Source organism: Fundulus heteroclitus, chromosome 9 (genome assembly GCF_011125445.2).
Source record: "Fundulus heteroclitus isolate FHET01 chromosome 9, MU-UCD_Fhet_4.1, whole genome shotgun sequence".
NCBI lineage: Eukaryota > Metazoa > Chordata > Actinopteri > Cyprinodontiformes > Fundulidae > Fundulus > Fundulus heteroclitus.
The window spans coordinates 17,750,700-17,771,771 of NC_046369.1; the positions used below are offsets into that span (position 1 = coordinate 17,750,700).

At 40.3% G+C, this 21,072-nt stretch overlaps 1 protein-coding gene across 45 annotated transcripts in view; it reads left to right on the forward strand.

Moving 5' to 3' along the window:
• The first annotated feature begins 427 nt into the window (after positions 1 to 427).
• adgrl2a (adhesion G protein-coupled receptor L2a) overlaps positions 428 to 21,072 on the forward strand; it is a 141,476-nt gene continuing 120,831 nt past the window's right edge. For 13 of the 45 annotated variants that reach the window (XM_036141122.1, XM_036141132.1, XM_036141125.1 and 10 more), the window contains exon 1: positions 429 to 1,144. The gene's annotated coding sequence lies outside the window, so the exon portion shown is untranslated. Of the gene's footprint in view, positions 1,145 to 21,072 lie in introns of all 45 variants that reach the window. The other 32 variants (XM_036141107.1, XM_036141108.1, XM_036141118.1 and 29 more) reach the window with 3 other exon arrangements.

Genomic DNA, 21,072 nt, shown 5'->3' on the forward strand with positions numbered 1-21,072 from the left:
CTTTCTGCATTGCAGAAATAGTGCGACATCAGAACCACAAAGCCAAAGTACTTAGACTTATGTAGCAAACAAAAAAAAAATTTTGAAATAACTCAAGGCGTCTTATATATGTTAGATTCTTCAAAATAGCCCCCTGTTTTAACTTATGCTTTGGACGCTCTTGGCATTCTCATGATGAGCTTTGTGAGGCTGTCACCTGAAATACTTTTGGAGGTAGTAATAAAATAAACACATTGAATGACATGATGATATATATATATACACACACACACACACACACGCACGCACACGCACAGACATACACACACACACACTTTCAGCGCAGTATCGGTTGATAGGAGTAAAATTAGACTCCGAGTCATCGAGGAGTAAGAGTCCATGTCAGGTTTTCACGGCTCCCTCAGGCTCAGACGGCTCCCGCAGACGACTGCACTGGCGCTGTTCGCTGGAAGCCCGCTCCGCGCTGCCTCCACCAAGTGTGTCAACACTGTGAGCGGGATCTCTTCCAGAGGCGAGCCGCTGAAACTTGCCCAGTCTCCACAGTCTGATTTAGGGGAGCCCAGAGAACAGCGTCGGTGGCTGATACTAGGCATTTTCTTCACATCTCCCTGTCAGACAGACACTGAAAAAAGCCCCCGCTCTGTGTTGTCACTCTCAGTCACCCAAGTCTTCTTCTTTTTTTTTTTTTTTTTTGTTATTTATTTATTTTTTATTTTTGCTTTTTATTTTTTCATCGCTGTTCTTCTCATCTTGTTTGTCGCTGCTGCATCGGGAGGGAGTGCGCGGCGGAGCGCTGCGACTTGATGAGGCGCTCAGAGAGGTGGTGTGAGGTGTTGATGAGTTAGGACTGAGCGCTGAGCAACACCTTGCATGCCATGGAAGTGCGTGTCCGGCGACGGGGGGATGTGTGCGGGCTGAGAGGGGGACTCTTCGCCTGATAGCCAGCCGCTCTGTCCCAGATTAAAGAGAGAGGGGGGGAGCATGCCTCAGACCTGCAGACCAACTCTCTTCTCTGCAGAGGAGTTCCCACCAGACTGTCTTTTCACAATCTGACATTTTTTTCCCCCCACAAATCACATTCAATTTCTTTCCGAACTGACTCTTTTATTTGTCATTTTGGCGGCTCCACTGCTTTTAATAAAAGGTAAGAAATTCCACTGCTACTAAATAATTTTTAAAACAAATCTTTTCCTTTTGTTTTGAGAGGATGGTACATTTTAACTTCTAATGTCTTTTTTCCTCATATATCTTTAGTATCTAAATGTTTGGACATTTGCAACTTTTTTAATACTTTTATCTATAGAGTACAATTTTTTTTTTACACATGCAAATATGCTAAAGTTTCATAAATGAATGGTCCCCAGGAAAGAGGGGGTGGGGGTCACTATTTGTGATTTAAATCGTCCGACGGGTACCGTGGATAATTGAAACGAAGTTAATCAAAACGTAACCAGATGTGGATTGATTCGTTTGGCTGAATGGAAAGTATTTCAAAGTGGGTTGGGGCGCATTTTAGGTGAACCGGTTCGCGTAAAGCGCAATTTAATTGGAATTTTTGTGCCTCCAAAGTTAAGGTGGAGTTTTGTGGTAATACTTTTTTTTATGCACTGGTGGTCTTGTTCTGAATGAATGCAGGGGAAACTGCTGTGTGGGTGTGAGCTGTGACACGTTTGTTTGATTCATGAGCGCATTCACTGGCTAATCCATTATAATTGGGGTTAGGCTGTTTGTGCGCAAATGAAAGCAAAAGACAAGAATTACGCGATCGTCTCTAACTTCTTATCTAGTGATTAGTTTTGGCAAATGATTGCTATGGTCTGAGATGCGTCTGTGGGCACAAGGTCCAAAGTAACGTGGACATTGCAAGGGGGAGCGAGTAGACGTGAAAACAAACGAGAGACACACACACATGGAGAATGGGAGAGAGATTTAGGCAGTTTCGTACCCAGAGTGGCGGTAAAATTAGATCAATTTACTGCACATGTATTATTTAGGCCTACCGATTCCGAACGTGTCTTGTCAACCATGTGTTAAGAGCAGGGAGCCGGGAGCATGCGGCTCGGTGTGCGCCTTCTCCCTCGGCTGAGGACAAGGGCGCACAACGGCCAGCCGGTAGTGGTGATGCATGGTTGCCTGGAGCAGAGCAGCAATCTGTAGTGATCGATCTGTGAATTGGGGAAAATTTAGCTCCAGTCTTCACATAACACCCTCCCCCTTTTCTGCCTGAAGATCAGATCCAAAAAAAAAAAAAAAAATCCTGCTGGTTGTAAACTCATTGAATGTCAGTCAGAAATACCTGTAAGCAAAATATTACTAAGCGCTCATTAGGTGAATACCTTGCTACAGTAAAGTGGGACTTTCTTCTGTCTCTTTTTCTATTGAAACATAAATAACTAACCGAAATGGCTTTGCTGCTCAACCATTTTTAAGTCTTCAGAAGGCGAAAAACAGAAGAATAAAGCAGGTGTTTTGAGGATGAAGTGGTTTTATCCCCCCTCATAATACATAACAATTTGATTCTTCAGTGACGCACAAAAGGGAGACTTGTTTGTGTTGGGTTGGAAGAAAGGGATTCTTTAAGTTTATAGGTGGATTTAATTTTCATGTGGTTGTGCACAGTAAAAAAAAAAAGAAAAGAAAAAAAAAAGAAAAAAATCTAAATGAATGCGAGCACAAATTCCAGCAGTAAGGCAGGGAGGTATTACCATATCAAAGTAGTCAGAGCCTTTTGAGAATGAAAGGAGTCTTATTTTCTGCCACTGGTTTTGGTTGACCCTAAGAAGCTTCAGCAGAAGAGTGTGTGAGCAAGAGAAAGGGGGAAATTTGCTTCCGCCCCCCACTTTTCAAACAGATCAACGTGATATGTAGCTCAAAAATGTAATCATTAGATGTTGGACTCTCATAAATAGTAAATATTCTTTTGCTGACCGAGAAAAAAAAACTTCAGGATCATGCATTAATTTTTTTCCCCAAGACCATTAAAGCTTTGTTTTTTTTTTGCTTCACATCTGACCAACTGCGCTTTCATCGCCCTATGGAAATAATGTAATCTAGTTGTGCTTGAAAGAGTTGAGGGAGGGGGCTGCCTTCTCTTGTGTCTTGTTGGTTGATATCTTAAACTCGGGCACGCCATTATGGGCGCTTTACTACACGAGAGTACCTTTTTTTTTTTTCAGTCCACAGCAGCCTCATCTCTGCGATTGGAATGAGTCCGGTTTCATGGAACTGCAGCTGCTCTTGATCTGCTAGAGCACCAGATAGCCTCGGCGAGCTGCTGTGTTCATCTCTGCTAGCGAATCGATACGGCACAGGAGCATGTCTATATAGGTTTGAGGAAGACAGTGATGTATAATTGCTCCATTCCCAACTTTATGGGGCTGCATTGTCACTGAACAAGGCACCGCGAGGCCAGGGAGAATGAACAGGTGAATGCTTCAACATTTTGTGACATAAAGAGGCGTTCACTCTTAGTCTCTGCTTGGATATTTCTACCCTCGGACCAGCAGCTGGTTTACTATCGATATTTGGCTTGCTTGAAAGTGACCGGATTGCTCCATTCTTGTCTTCGCCAAGTCATTCCAGTCCACTCCTGTCTTTTCAGGCCAGTGTATTGCTGGGTAAATATAATTTGAGCAAAGACAAACAAGATGCACCTTATTTTTTTTGTTCTATGAGGCTCTGAGAAGCATGCATAGGAGCCTGTTGTACTTGTCCGAGCAGCAATTGATGAACCGGTACCAATGATTTAAAGGTTGCGATGTGGACAAATAGATTTTTTTCTACCCCAGCAATTTCACACTGTAGTGCTGCCTTGCTTTCATCCGCATTGAATACCACTAAATTCAAGCTCATCCTTTTTGTCCTTCACGAGCATCACAAGCCTTTGTTAGCAGACAGTGCGAAAGCAACCAGTTTGGAGTTGCAATCTGCCCAAATGATGTGTTAGTCGCTCCATGGAGTACCAAGGAAATGATGGATGCTGCAAAAAGGGTCCGCTGGAGAAAAAAAAAGGCAAGAGGATTGTAAGGAGTTAAGAGTGTTTAGATTTACATCCCATTGCTTATTTGGCGTGTAAATTGTGGGTTTGTGTTTTCAGACGCAATCTTTTCTGTTGCTAAACCACCTACATGGAGTCATACTGTGCGGATAACTGCTCACTATTAAAGGGAATAAACAAGGCTGTAAAAGGAAAGCTATGGCAAATTTTATGTAACGTGCAGGCCTTTGGTGGGCTAGAACTTTGGCCCTTTTTCATGACTGGTTTTATTTTACGATTGGCAATCAGTAAAAAAAACGCCGTGCGCTACCATGTTCCCCACCCTGCCATTTTGTGAAACATTTGTTTCCACTTGCCAAAGGCCTCTGGTGCAGCAGAGGAGGGTTGGGTAGGGGGGGTGGCTCAGTGCCCCCTGAAATGGCAGGTGAAACTTTCTGCTTGCCTAAATAATTTCCCAGCAGAACATTATTCTGCAAGGACACAGGGGCTGAAAGTGAGGCTCAATTCAAACTCCGGTGACAAGAAACAACACGGCTCTTAGGCGACGGCTTGCATGTCGGAGTCCTGAAAGCTGGTTAAGTGGCAGCCTCTCTGAGCTTATCTGGCATTTCAATGCTTCACTCATTTTTTTTTTTTTTTTTTTTGCCTTTTTCAAGAGCACATGGAAGAAAGGAAATTCACTGTTAAAACTCAAATGTTCATAACATTCTGGCCCGGTTTTATATGTGCAGCGAGTGTGCGGAGTGCTATTAGCACTGTGTGTTTACGTTTGGAACTGTGTAATTTTATTTATTTTCTTACTAATAATATAGCTGCCAAATGTAGCTTTTGAAATATTTCAAATATTAGAATGTATTTTCAAAATAAATATTCAATGCCATATTTACAGACAAAAAAAGATGATTTTAAAATATTGATCAGACTTCTTTTTATATCAATGTATCATTTGTGGGCGGTTAAGAAAATAAAAATAGCAACGACACACACACACTATAGATGAGATATGAGGACCTAAAATTTTCTCACAGTATTTTCTTGTATTTATTGCAATAATTATAAAAATATATGTATTTTTAATCATCACAGCCTTGTTTTACATATACACCAGTTATTACATATATTCAGATCCCCACAAATACTATTTAAAAAATAAAAGTTACACACTAACCCATAACAGTTACAGCAATGTACATGGTGTACACCAGTTATATTAACCGGTGCAGTTGGACAGCTATACGGCACTCAGTAATCAAATTTAGTCCTGTTTTCAAGTATATTGATAAACATTGATCCCCTTATGTGTCCAACAGTGAAAAAAGTAGTTTAAACCACAAATGCAACAACCCTATCCCAGCCAGGTTTTGGGGGTTTGCAGCTATCATCAATTAGAGGTTATTGTTATTATAATGATCCCCAAATTTAAGCACAATATTTTTTTTCCCCTGATCAGGATAACGATACAATAATATCCCTTACCTATGCCCCCACCCCTCCACACATACACACACACACACACACACACACACACACACACACACCCACACACACACACACACACACACACACACACACACACACACACACACACACACACACAAACACACACACGCCACCCTCTTCTCATTCTTGGTGCCATGTGAACAGGACTTGTCTTTATCTGTGCACAGCTGCAAGACTATTTGGGAAATATTCAATTTCTGTGTGACAGAGGAGAACCTGGTAGGCAAGGCTCTGAGCAAACAGCAGTTATTGCAGCTCTTCCACAGCACCGGAGAGAGAGGCCTGGCTGGGAGACAGGGGGGGATCTGCGGACGTCTGCCAGGGGAAGGAGTAATGTCTCGGCTGGATTATAGGAGAGCGAGGCGCATCCACACTTAAAAGCCCCCCTTTTCCCGACACGACAGATCTGTTATTTTGGAATGGCGCGGGTAAACATGCCAGAGCAATATATTTCTCCCATTATACGCTCCTCTTGTCCTTGACAATTGCGACCGATTGGAAGTGAGAAAAGTTTTGATCTCTTTGTCTTTTTAAAAAAAAAAAAAAAATTATTCCATGTTCTGATGTGGGTGTTGCTAAGCATATTCAGTTCGACAGGCTTCCAAAACCTGGTAAGCAGTGCTAAACAGTGTCGTTGAGTACCATTACCTGTGTTCAAATGACAGTGCTTTATCTCGGCTGTGTTTTATTTCTTGGCTGTGGTTGAAATCTGTTAGATGAGACTTGCTTTTTATGGATAAAAGTCAAAGTGTTAGAGTTAATTCATAAAGATGTAGAAGGTTGTTCATCTTAGTTGATGTCTGGGATTTAAGATTGCAAAAGAATATTTCATTTCTGTCATCAAATACAAAAAATAATAAAGCTAAGCTGTAGAGAAGTTTAACTCTCCCAAACACAGTGCACTGGCTAGCTGAAATCATCACAGATCTAAGTGCACCGCTTTATGTTTTTCAATGCATAAGCAATGCTCCATCCCTTCTCTCAAGACTTTCTGTTTGGTGGCGTTCGAGGTCTGATGCTTTGATAAATGATATTTCATTGTACAGTATTTAGTCGGGGAGTGTGGTGGCTTTGTTCTTGTGGCATGGCTGCCAAGTCAGATGGAGTGGCGCGTCTGGTCTGGGAGTTTCAGAGGAATATCACAGGCATGGTAAGTTGCTAAAAAAACCAAGCTAATCAACAAAATAATTGTCTTCTCAATTGCCACCATGCCAGAGACATCAAACACAGCCAGGGTTGAAAAAAACAATCAAATTATCTTTAATGATTCCACACGCTGACAGATGAGGGCTCGTGACTCGGTACCGCTCGTGGGGCGATCGGCCGTATGTGAGTAGGCATTACATCGTGGCGCCCATAAATTCTGTGTATGTTTTAATAATCCGCAGAGATATCCGTCTTTCACCTGTAATGAAAACAAATTTATCCCATTATGTGGGTTTTGGCGTTGAAACACACCGAGCTGCATTAGTCTATTAATTTCCTGCAGTGAATTATGAATCCCGCTGCTTTCATCTTCTGCAGCACCCTCCATGTGTGGTCCGCAGAAATGTTTCTATTTCCTTTCCAAACTAAAGTTTGGCCCCTGTGCCTGCTCTGGTCCCCACCCCGCCCCCCCTTCTCCATACTCTCTCTCTGTGTCTCAGCCTCTCTGTGTGTAGATAATGTCTCTGCAAATGATTTTACCGCCCTCATTGAGACTCCTTCCAGTAATTGAACTAGCAGAGACTGGGTGCTTTACTGGAAAACAATTGTCATTATTATCCTAGATCTCCACTGTACTCTGAGAGTCAACAAAACAAAGCTGGGCGGGAGTTTCTGGGCTATCTTGAAAGCCTGAATCAAAGGCGGGGAATCTAGCTTGCTTTTTCACCCCAAAAACAGAAAAAAAAAAAAAAAAAAGTTGAAGAGAAAAGAGGAAAAGCTAAGGGAAAACTGCTGCCATAACTTTTGCAGCCTCCGATTTAAATTCTCGTCTTGTAGGAATCACATGAGGTAAAGTGGAGCCTTGGGTGGTGCTTTGTTGACTTTTAAATTAGGCTTGCAGAGAAGATGGTAATGATTAATCTAAAACACACTTTTACGAACTGGCAATACTTATTTCAATAATTAGTACGACATGTGCACTAATTATGTAATTATAAATAATTACATGTGGGATATTTTTACATATTTACACACCTATACCTTTTTATAACGATTTAAAATCAAAATAAAAAAATTATATAAATGAAAACATGAATATTTCCCAGACTCTATTTTGCGGTGTGATTTCTTCAGGTAGGAAACGGCGTATTTCGCAAGGCAAGGGGGGCTTTGATTGCTCCGCCGTGAAGCAGAATTGACCTTGTGTGTCAGAACGAGCTTTTTCTGCGCCCCGTTTCGCGCGGAGCACTCTTAGAGCGAAATGGCCTTAGGAGGAGTTGTTCCTGACAGAGATGCATTGTCTCAGGCAGCCAATAAACCACGGCACTGAGTGGCTACATCTGTGAACCTCATCTTGACTACAGTGCGGGGCTAGCAACAACACGGCAACTGTCACAGCTGCACCTGCTGCTGTCTCAGTACAGAGCCTCCCTCTCTGCTGCCCACAGCGCCGCATCACTCGGCCTGCCGTGACAAACCAGAGGCGATGGTCTGTGTTTGGGTCAACTGGAGAGAAACTTCGAGGGAGAGTGTTTTGAAGACAGAGGACAAAGTGTCAGACCTGTGGAGGGATGTTAGGATAAAGATTCTGCCCTGTGGGCCCGGATTTGGTTCTGTTGGAGCTTGGATATAGGATTCTGTCTGTAATACATAGTAGAGTTTAGGAGTGCTGGCTTGGTGAAAACTAGCAGCATATTTGTCCGCCTATTGAGGCTGTTACCAGCTTTTGTATTGAACGCGGCTTTTTCACACACTCCTGCTTGTGAACGATAAAACTGTTATTATTTTTAAATAAACGGGGTTCCATTTGATGTTTAAAGTAGACATATAATATGCAAATTCACAAGCAAATGTTGTTTTTGTAAAACCACTAAATACTCTAAATAGGAAAATAAGAAGCAGGATATATGCACCAGAAAACGACTGCTAAACTGATCGTGCGTGATAACACCGGCATCATGCTGTTTCGGGAGAAAAAAAAAAAAAAGATTAATCAAGGAGAAATATGCCGAAAGGATTTTCAGCCAGTAGAAGTGATGCAACGTATCCACTTTCCTGCCAAATTGAACTTAGGAGTGTTAAAAGAAATGCATGGACATGAGGACCGAGGCTGACGTGCATGCAGATAGTGTGTGGGATTAACACAGATTGAGCGACAGTGGCCGGTGACTTCTTTTTGCAGCTTTGCTTGTACAGCTGTGCCAGGCCCAGCGCTCACAGCTGCCTTTTGATTCCAACTTCTCCTCCACTGTTGTTAGGAAGAGGTAATGAGCATCCTAAATGCTGTTGTCAAGTTGTTCCTTTATTTTGCACGTGTGTGTGTGTGTGTGTGTGTGTGTGTGTGTGTGTGTGTGTGTTTGCATGAACACATGAAATTATTCATACATTTTAAAATTCAGAATGCTTAATATCAACACCTCAGCACGTCTCCCTCCTGATCTGATCTCTTTGACAACAGTACAAGAAAAATGCATCCACAGACTGCCCTAATAATTCATCATGCCTGTTTCTAAATGAGGTGTGAGGCAGCTCTGCTGGTGTGAATTCTGCTATAAATCACACATACTCTCGCTGCTTTATCCATTAGACCGACCTGTTTGTCTAATTCGGCTTGTGAGTCTCGAGCAGACTGATGTTAGTAATTGAGATGAGTGTGGGAAGTGTAGCTTTCGCTTTGCATCTGACATATTGTTGCTGTGAGCAAAATGTGGAAAAGCAAGTAGCTGAATGCTACATTTGATAAGTTGATAACATTATTTTATTAATTTAGGCTTATGATAAATACTGATTTTGCATATTTGTTCATTAAAAACATGAATCATAAGGGAAAAAAATTTTTTTTGTCAACTTTTGCGTAAATCTCTTGATATTTGACTTTTTAGCGACATTAAGTTTTACTTTTAATGCTGCATTTGTGGGTCTAAAATAAATTTAGGGGCCAACTTAATTTACAGTCGATTCTCAAACCAAACGGCCAAAAAGTATATTTTTCACATGGCAAAATTACCCAAAAAAAAAAAATAAATCCTCAATTTAGCTACAGCGAAAATAAGTTGGATCAGTGCTTCTTTCATGTATGCTGCAATAAATAAATAAGTTAAAGTTATAAAAATAACTTAAATGATACCATTATCTAGAGAAGAAAATTATGTTTTATTCTTAAATTGTACATCAGTTGCTACGGAAAGGCAGAAATGGTTTGTGTGTGTGTGTGTGTGTGTGTGTGTGTGTGTGTGTGTGTGTGTGTCGCTTTACACTACAGTATTATTTTATCATAGCGTAGTTTAATGATGACCAGACAAAAAGCTACGTTCAAGCTGCAAAAACTACACCGCTGCATGTGTGCCCAGCAACCCACAATTCATTTTTAGCTTCAGCATCAGCAGCTGAACCAATGTGATGAGTGCTGTTCCGTAGTAGTTGAAGGAAGAAGAAAATCTGTCTAAAGAGGACAGTAAAATGGAAGGAGTTTTGGGGGAGAGAGGGATATGGGTGGTGGTGCAGAAACGTGTGTGCTTTCTTTCTTTTCTTTTTTTTTGTCATTGCAAAAAGTAGAGCCGGTGGAGTTTCTGTCATTCATCAGTCTGAGCTGATTACCAGTGAGTCTGGAGTGGGCTGAGAGGATGCGGCTATCACAGCCATTAACATCAGGCGGGCCTGGGGGTAGGCGGGGAGCTGTGGGCGGGCTCAGAGAGGCCAAGAACTGAAGGGTGGAAAAGTTTCCCCTGTAACTCGGAGCACATCGTTGAATGTGTTTATTATATAGTATCTAGCACACTGTTAAAAGATCTCGCCAACATTTGCCCTGAAAGCAGTGGTGCTGAAATGTAGCTACCAGACATCACAGCATAACCTCCTAGGGAGGAACCATGGCCGCAGACTAGGTTTAGTCTTTACAGCAAGAGCTGAAGAAGGGCTCTTTTATTTTGTTACCTGAACGGGCTTGTGAGCTTCTCTGTATAATGGAACCAGTATAGTAAGGGCAGGGAGGGCTGCACGGCATGACTCAACTACACTGTGGACATTTTTCTGGTGCATTCAATATATCGAAACGGAAAAAAAAATAATAAAAGAGTTCAAACATTTGGTGGCAAAACTGAAATAAGCGTAACATGATGCTTACAATTGTGCGAGTAAATAACTCTACACTATGTGCTAATTGCTACTGTAGGTATCTTGATCTGTAAGCCTTACAAGGATATATATATATATATATATATATAAATAGAATATGAATGAATATTTATAAATTAAAGACTAAACATTTTCTTAGAAGCCATGTTGCTGCTTTTATCTGGTGATTATTTGGCACATTGTGTCCTATTGGCTCTGCGATGTGCCACAATCTAAGACGCAGGTTGTTTAAACACCTTCGTTTTTATTGTTGACTACTTAAACCATTTTCTCCCTTATTTTTCCTTGTACTGTTCTTAAAAACACATAGATAGTATCCACAATAAGGATGTTAGATTGTACCTGCTCAGTCACATGAAGCTTAACCAGCTGCTCTATTTATGTGTATTCTTTTTTTTTTTTTTTGACAGTATAAAAAAAAATCTTCTTTGGAGCAGATGCCTTCGAAAATTTAATTTCTCTCTCAAGGTGGAGGAAAATGATGTGTTACTCTTAAATGTGGTAGTTTAGGAAAACCTCTTGGTGTGGAAACGTTTTCAAGACAGTGATAATTAACGTTTTATCATGTTCAATGACCGCTGGAGACAAGCGCTGCAACCCCCCGCGACCCTGCACGGATAAGCTGGTATAGAGAGTGGATGGTTGGATTAATGTTAGTGAAACAACTGAGCTACATTTCTGATGTAGTCTACTACTCATTGAACGGATATTTTTACTTCATATTCATTTTCAGTAAAAATATTAGGGTTTCACTGTATCACCGTATATTTATATAATCTGACTCAACATGTTTTTAATGACTTGATATGTTTTGAAAGAGCCAAAGCTGTCTCTCCTGTAAGGGAGGAAAAATCATACTAGCCCTCCTAAAGCCACCTGACTGGCAGTGAGCTCCGTCAGATGGCCGAGGGAAAACACAGCATTATTATGTCCTCCATTAAGCCAGTAGACGCTCATCCCCCTTGCACTTTCTCTGGAGTCTCATTAAAAGTACTGTAAATTATAGAAACAATACTAAGAAGCAATTTAGCTTTTTTTTTAAAAAAAAAGTGACATGGGTTGATGTGAGGTTGGTACGGTGTTAGAACTCTGAATATAATGTGGTTTCCTGCAAAATCATGAGAATGTATAGCATTAGCTAATTGCTTTAATTTAAAACAAATGCAGCAATTATAACTACAGCTGCCAAAATACTAACTTAATATTAATAAATGATTGAAAATGACATTTGCAATCATGTTACTATAGACTTAATATTTAGGTTAATACCTTAATAGTCTTTTGGAGTATCCATTGATTGGTGACACTAGTTTCCACACTATGATTGTCCCTGGTTTTAATGACTGGCGTCATCTCCAAACAGGGGACCGTATCTCTCTTGTAAATGCAGAAAAGGTACAATAGCTTTCTTCCAGCCAGTCAACCAGCAGTGCAGGCAACATGTGGGGGAGGAGCAGCACTGCCTTATTTTGTGCTCTGATCTCTCCGGCACATTCTCCGGCTTCTCATTAAAACGTCTTATAAACCGTAACTTTTTAGAACCTTGATATACCATGTTACAAGGAACTGACTCATGCCTATAATCTACTATTAAGTTTAATGAAATTCTGTTTGGCAGCTCCGCTCTGAATGGTCAGTCATATTAGGAAACCTCCCCAACATAGGGCCTTGCGCAAGCACTACACTCTTTCTCTCTGACTTCTCTTTTATTGCTCTCACTTCTTATTCATAGCGAGTCTCACCCCCCCTGTTATTATTGTGTGCAACTTAAACGTTGCCAATTATACTTCAGTGGATTACCTGCACAGAGACACACAGATTAGGATCTCTGCTTCCTGCTAGCTACAATCGTGGCAGTTCAAAGGTGCGACCTGAGCGGCAGCCTGCTATCGTTTGCCAGAGCACAAAATTGGTCAGCCTCTTAGAATTTGTTTGGGAGCATGAATCCCTTTGGTATTCAAAACAGGGTGGGTCTTATGACAGGGAGATAATTTCCCTGTGAATGTTTTATCGCCAGGGCCGCTCAACAGTCTCTTGTATCTGCCCACTCGCTCTCCTTGTATTTCCAGATTTCCTTGACTTTGGTCCAGATTTTCATAAGAAAGTACACGTGAAGAAAGGCCCGTGTTTGTTTCCCCCTTCCCTCCCCCTTTTTCGTTATCACAAAAGAGCAAACACATATTCGACGTACACAAGGTGCGCAAGCAGTGATTGCTGTATCTAGTGTCCTGCTGTGGGTGGCAGAGGACGATAACATAAGCCACAGACCCATTTACATATTCTTTTTAAAATCACGTCAAGTCTAAATCAAGGTCAGTTGGCTGTAGCTGAAAATTTCTAAAATTTTCTATTTTGACTTTAAGGAAATTTCCACTGCTTTATTATCTGTCTCTTTTGGGAGGATTTTTGCAAAATACTATCATCAGCAAATCAATACAAGATACAACACAAGCTTGCCTCATGGCATTTCCACTCAACATCCTGAATAAAACTTTATTTCGCCGCATAAAAAAAAACAACCATGTTCCCTTTCTTAGCCCCCAACTGGGGTGGATCCTTTGAACATACAGGATTGACAACACCTATTGAAACTGGGAGATGGAATAAACCAATCTGCGCTTGTTTGCATCACAATCCCACTTGGGATGCTGATGTTATGCAGATGAGCGCCTTGGAGAAGGCTGAGCCCCAAAACTGTCCTCTCTCTTTCACAGCAGAAGGTGGGCAGAGGGCAAAGGAGTAGTGACACCGGGACTGCATGAAAGAAATCTAATAAAGCCGCCAGAAAATTCAAAGCAACTTAAATCGTACTCGCTCCTGTCCTGCCGCTGTTCGTGCATGCCACATTAGCTGTGTTTTCCGCCTGCGTGTTGCTGTTTTTATTCTTGTTAAAAAAGATTTACTTAAAGAAAAATTATCTTTTTTTTTTGTTTTGCCGAGAAAGGCAAAAATGCATTTTAGAGTTTTCTATGTATTTGGAAAGAGTGGCCGAATATCCCTTCATCCGATTTAACAAGCACCATTATACCTGTCAGGGTAGTACTGAGTGAAGATTTAGGGCTGACAAGTGATTGCATTCAGGAAAGACTACACCCACCTTCTTTTGTCTGAGCTTCCTGAAAAGACACAGCCGTATACCTTGTTTTAGCATGACATACACTGCCTTTCTCCTTTTTTTTTTTTTTTTTTGTTTTTACAAAGACGTTCGTGCCATCATTTTAGATTGAAAACCGATATGGCAGCAATGGGGTAGAAATATGCAAGCAGGTCGCAGTGCAACCACTCCACCGGTGTAATTGTTTTTATGTCGTATTGCTTGTGCTGCAAAGGATAGGCCCTTTTTCTATTTTAGTGACAACGGAGATTATGCAGCACCCCCACCTTATTTTGCCTGTGTTTGTCCTTGCTCTGAGCTACAGAAAGGTTAAAAGCCTCAATTAGAAAACGAGTCAAGGTTGGCGACATTGTGTGCAGAGCCTTAAATTTTGGAGGAATTAGCCCCCATTACAAGATTTAATCTTCAGCCTTGTGCTTTCAAATCGTGTAAGTAAATTTGGAAATAGTTTGGCTACTGAACAATTTTGTTCAATTATTTTAGTGGTAAATATACTACTCACAAAGCAGAGATGTAGCAGAACAAGCCAACAAAGAAGCAGCTCCTCATTGTCTCAAAGATAATAGTACAGTATCTCTTTTGTTTCTCAATGCTAAGATGAACAAAACACACAGCACAGTAGACAAATGGCTTATTTTCCAGCTTGATTCCCTGCAAATTTACATTTGCCTCTCACAAGTCATCTTCTCAGTTACCTTCGTTATGTTTTGTGTTGCTGCCCACTACCTGAAAAATTAATCATCCAGTTTAATAACGCTTCATGATCACAGTGCATTATTGATGAAAAGATCCTTAATAGAGAAGACGGAGCCATTTTTTTCCCTATTTATTTTAAAGAGATGAGAAAAAGGTCACATACACTGCTCGCTGGTGCACATTGGGGTAAATGATGAGCATTGCTGCAATAGACTAAAAGGGGACCGAGATCCTTTTTACTCCAAAAGGTTCTGAGAATTGTCTGCAAAAACGCACATCAATGAAAATGCTCCAGATGAATTTCAAGCTAATTTGTACCCCCGCCAGTTTGTACCCACACAGTGCCATTGTGTCCTGTCTGCCTTTCGTTTTGTACCATAAACACACAACTTCATAACCCGTGTATTAAACCATATTGCATATCAGTTTAATGCATGTGACAGTTCAATATTTTGATGGATAGAGAAATGCCTATAAAACCACTCAAAGTATAAAAATAAATACATTTAATTGTATACTGCTCTCTAAAGATTTTCTATTACTTATTTCCATTGACTGTGGCTTTGAGCCCGATTTAAACCAGTAAACTCAACAAACATGAAAGAATAGGCATTGAATATTATGAGGTTTTCACAGTATGAGTAAATAATACTATAGTTTGACAGGATCACTGTATGAACAGAAAAATGTAAAACATGTCTAGCATGATACTGTATAATTACTTTTGTTTAAAACGGATTGCCAATCAGCTCATAGCTTGCCAACTCTTCTAAAGTTCTAAAGCAGGCTAATCAGTGGTGCTCTTTTAGTTTTACAACCTGAATCCTCTTGTTTTTTTTGCAACTGTAAAGATTCCGAAATAGCCCAGTTTGTCTTTATTGTTGGCATGAGAAAAGTCTAATAGCCTTCTTCCAGCTTGTTGATTTTCTGTGGGCAGCAACAAGCGGTGGAGGAGCAGCGCTGAGTTACTTTGTACTCCATACAGCCAGCAGAAATTCAAAATAAATCACTTACTCTGGCGTCTTATTGGAAGAACTTCTTATCGTACTGTGTAATAATTTTGTGGCTTTAAAGAGCACAAATAGTACAAGTACAACATGCTCATCACCCTAACAGAAATCAGTAAGTTTTTCAGTCACTGTGACTTAAGTTTCAACTTCTTGAACCTTTAGTTTCTCATCACTGTGCTTCAACACTTCTCTTCCCGCTGCTTGACTTTGTCAGCCATCCAACATTTTTTTTTTTTTAAAGAAATCAGCTATAGATAAACACAAACTGAAAAATAGTAGATGCTTTTGAAACAGTCTGTGTTTCTTTTGTGGTGTCCTAAAGTGTTCCCTGGGCCCCAACCATGCTAAGTATTTATGTGCACAAACTAATTGGATTTGGCTTGTGGACAAAGGAGTATACACTCTGTACTGCATTCGCTCTGGGTGTTTCAAGGTGAATCATGGTGTGTCAAGGACTTATTGGACTTGATTGGCAGGCACTATCACCATGAGATGCCCATATAATGGCAAGGCCCCCGTTCCTGACCTGCCCATTTATCTTGCTGTATTAATGTCAGCCTATTAATTCCTAAGCGGAGGAACATTCGGCGAAGACACCGTTTACAGTCTTGGCTGAGTCACTCTTATCTCAGCAGACCTGAAAGGAATAGTTTTGTGCTATCAGTGAGTGGAAATGACATTTTGAAACTTCATTCGAGATAATCCACTTCACTTCCTGGTAAAACATCAAAATTAGAACAAAAAAAAACTGTATGGAACCTGTATTAAAACGTTGCTACTGTGGAAAATCGTCATAATCCATGTGGACAGACAGGTGTGGATATCTTAAAATGCTAATAGGATTTCCCCTCCATTGCTATATATATGTGTGTGTGTATGATTGTTGATCAGATATGTTTTTCAGCTTTTTTTTTTTGGTTCTCTTTAGAATGTAATCGAAACAAAAATGGAATAGGGGTCAAAATTGGACTCTTCTGGTCAAATCTTAGTGAAAAAGGTCAACATTTCTTTAAAAAATAATAATAATAAAGCTGCAACTTTTGCTGTACATCTAATACATTTGGCTTGTGATGGTCAGTTCATTTTTCCCTCTCTGAAGGGATTGATGTGTTTCAGGGTTTGGCTTTGTTTAGTTGCAGTACGTCCGGACCAGGGGGGAGAGCTCTAATCGATTAATTGAGTGGCTCATAAAAATGATGAATAGAGGAAACACTAAGAGCAATGAGCATGACATGCTCCACGCTTATGTCACACGCTCTGTCTGTTGTTTGCTACTGCTTATTTGGTGGAATCGCGGCCTGCATTAGAGGTAGGCAATGATTCATCACATTACCACCCGCAATGCTAAAAACAATTGTTTTTGTCTTCCCACATGATGTAATGGATTTTATAATAGCTTAAAGTCTTGTTTGTAAGCCGGTGTTCCTGAAAAAGATGTAAAGAACTCTCAGCTGGCATAGCTAGATACACCTGGTTTAATAAGGTCTCAATATTTTTTTCTTCTTCCAAGACACCTTTATGGGTTCCTTTGTTTCCAAACGCATCTGATCTTTTCTGCATTGTCCTTTGTCAGCTGCCACTGTCAGCCCCACGCTGCCCCCCTGCTGAGCTGTCCTGTTGCGCAGCATGCATGTTTGACCTGGTCTTTCACTGGCTTAGCTCCTGTCAAGGTTCAGGGCCCACGATTCGGGCACCGGCAGTCAGACGGAGTTTGGTTGGGTGTCACTCAGTTCTTTCGCCTCTACGCTGCTCTCAATCATTCCTTCGGCGGAGGGGTCGGCCTCTGATTCCTTCCTGCCCCATATCTGACTCTGCGGGGCTCCGTGACTCATCTGATCGCCAAGCCTGATCTCTGCATGCTGGAGTGTGAATTTTCTGATTTGCCCCTCGCAAGTTGTACATCTTCAGCAGTGCCAAAGCAAGGAACCCATTTGCTGTTGGAGGAATATATTTCTTCCATAGCTGAGATTGTGTATTCTTGGCTGAATCCTCTAGCCCCAGGTATTTTGTTTTTGTTTAGCATGGGCAATATGATCCAAGATACCATGAGCCATGTAGGGTACAGTAAATTAATGCATGTATGAGGAATCCTGGTAGGTAAATCAGGTCGAAACCAAGTGTATTTCCTTGAACCTGCGGTGGTATGTTGCTCCAACTTTACATTTCAGTGAATCTCTACTCCCACATTTTCCTTCTGTTGCATTTCTGTGATGTGACGATTAACGTCCCAACTCTTTCCCGAGATCTCTTGAAAGTTTGAGGGCTAATTCGAGGGTCAAGCAAGTCTCGCAAGCTGTCAGTCTTTTATTGTAGCCCAAGTCCCCCCTCCTCCTTTAGAGCTCTTTATACTAGGTTTCCCTCCATTCTCTTGGACCCCGTTTTAGAGAATGGTCCAACTCTTCCTCTATTCTCCTGTGACCCTCTAACAACTAGAAATGGACAACTGGGAGCTTTGTCTTAGAAGCCTAACATTCTTTTCACATCTGCCTCTTGTTTTCAGACCCCCCACTACATTTAAATTTAAAACTGTCCTGAATCAACCTTCCTTCCCTCCCCACTAATAACCCCCTTCCTCCCAGTTAGTATGCCTTTTGTTTTCATTATCTTAAGAGGGCCAACTGCTTCCTACTTTTGCATATTTGACACTCAGTTGTTGACAATAAAGCATTCTGTTGTATTGTGAGTATATGGAGCGCACATATGTTTAAAGCCTGTGGGCCCACGCCCCTGTGGCTTCTCAATTTCTCAGGGTACTTAAACATCTGTCTGGGCCAACCTCATATTTAGCCCGAGCTGTGTGTTGTCTGCTGCCATTTTGGTAATCTGTGCTTAAAAATCACAGAAAGTTGGCCACTGGTCATGTTTGCGACGAATAACAAGCAGCATTGTTATCGAGAGTCTGCTTCCGTCTGTACAGAAACTCCAAACACAGCGACACATTGTTTCGGAGACTAAATCTGTTTCACCCAAGTCGAGGGCCGTGCAAAAAAAGAGCCGAGGTGGGATTGCTGGCAGTTTTCTGTTATGAGGCGGAGAGACAAAAAAGGAACCCCCAGCTGAGAGGGGAGACCTCAACTCATTTAATGAGGAGAACGGCAGTCAGGCAGTCTCCCCACAGCCTGCGCCTTTGGTGTCTCAGCATGTTAAACACTCACAGCGTGAAACAAAATATATTAAAGTATAGGACTGTTATCGTCGATTTACAGAACACCCCAACCCCCCTGTACAAGGAATCTGCATTCTTCGTGTTTTTCGTACCAGGGGGTCTCTGCAGGCTTCAAGACAAAACTGTCAAAGGCATCTCGTCTTTTGTCTTCATATTCCGACACATGACTCCTGTTGGTCGTCCTCGGCTTTGTTGCAGTGCAGTGATGACAAGGCAGTAGAAAAAATAATCATAATGTTTCAGCACTGCTATCTCAGTCTGAGCCTCAAAATGATTGTTTATGTATGAATATGAACACCGTCAGCAACTGAACCAAACAATCAGCTAAGGACAAAGACAAAGTTTTGGCTATTATGAGAGCCCACTGATAACCTTGAATGAAAAGGCATGATCTAACTGTCTTCACTTAAAACAGAAAAGCAGCTGTTGTTCTTACTGATGCAAAATTAAAGTAATATATTTATGTTTATTATGGCTAATTTTGTTATATATAATATCTAGCAATGTTTGTGTTGGTTTTGATACTTAAGTCAAAAATAAATAATAAACAACCGCATCCCTCAATAGCGGTTTTCAAGTTCTCGTTGTTCAACATATTATTCCTTTTTTGCTGTGCTACTCTATAATGAGTAATGCAGGTAGGCCTAGGATGGTCATAGGTATCTGGACACAGCAGGCATCTACAATGTGCGGTGCCAACTTTGCGAGTGGCTCTTTGGACCCTCCACATGGCTCCTAAAAACACTGGCTAAAAGTGACAAAGAACCAACTAATGTTTTTCTACATAGATATAACAAATGTAATTTTTACAAGGAATAACTGCATTGAATTTCCACAACAGAATGACAGAAGTACCAGTAATATTGTTTGAGATCTATTTTTCTTGTCATTATGTTGGAAACTATGTGATTTTTGTCAAATATCAACTTCCCGTTTAAGAAAATGTGTCCATCTTGTTTGCAAAATTTAAATGTTATTTTGAAACCTAAAAAAAAAAAAGTAAATATATATTTTTAGGTATATTTTTTATCAAAAAATTGATGTTGGATTTTTTTCAGAAGGTTATGTTTGTGGCTGTAAATTAGTTTTATTTACCTGGACTAAGGGCAAACACGGCTCTTGCATTGTACAGGTTGCAGACTGCTCGGATATGTCAAGTATCACAGAGCTGCCCCTCTCCCACTTATTGCTGCACAATTCTAGTCAGCTGACTGAAAAAGGCTACTGAGCTTATCTCTGGTTTACAAGACAGAAACATTTGGCTGTTTAAAAATATTCAATTTTATAACATGGGAAAAAAACAGCATTCTTATCAAGCTAGTGTAACTCTGGAAAGGGAAAACTGTACAAAAAATCACATATTCTGCAAACTACGAACCTGAAGCTAAGGTAAAGTAAGGAAAATACTATATTTATAATAAGATTTGAAACAACAAGATATTTTTTTCTGTTTTGCTAAAATAATTTTATTCAATTATTATTATTATTATTATTATTATTATTATTATTATTATTTTAATTTTGTGTAACATTGTGAAAATGTAAAACCATGATATTTCCTCTTAAGGTAATTGTACCATGAGAATATCATGGATTGGGATTTGCAGTCAACTCAAAACTCAAAAGGGAATCTTTAGTATGGCTAAGGCATTCTAAGCATCAGATTTACCCCTCAAGAATGTGTTTATATTTTCACTTTAACCTTTCTTGTATTGATTACATCAGCTTAGATTTGTAGTTTAATAGAAACTCAGTCAGGCCAAAGGCAAACAGACGTGGGAAAAAACAATGTCATGGCTCCATTATTGTTGTTCCCATGTCATGTTTAATTCTAGCGATCAGCATCTACAACAACTTATTGAAGAAATAGCTGTTTCAACATTTAATTTTCTTTTGGGACTAATACAATAATTTGTAACTGAATGACATGGTGTCTGGTTATCCAATCTAAACGCATACACAGAAAAAAGAGTTCATAAAAGTTACAACTTTGTATGCTATTTTGTAGACAGCACATGAACACATTGCAAAAAAAAAAAAGAAAATATTTGTTTTGCTAAATATACTTGTTTATGTGGACAGGGCCTTAATATATTTACTGAGATCTAATACGTATTTTAGTAAATACATATTATTAATTGTTTTAATGACTGATGAGCTGTTAAGAAATTATTTGAATAACAGAAAAGGTATATAGCCAGGAGTAACATCTATTTGTGAATGCTATATATTTTTCAAGAGAGACTAAAAGATACCTGGGTGTGTCAGTTGTAGCCTTAACTGTGTGTACAATCACTTCAGTAATGCA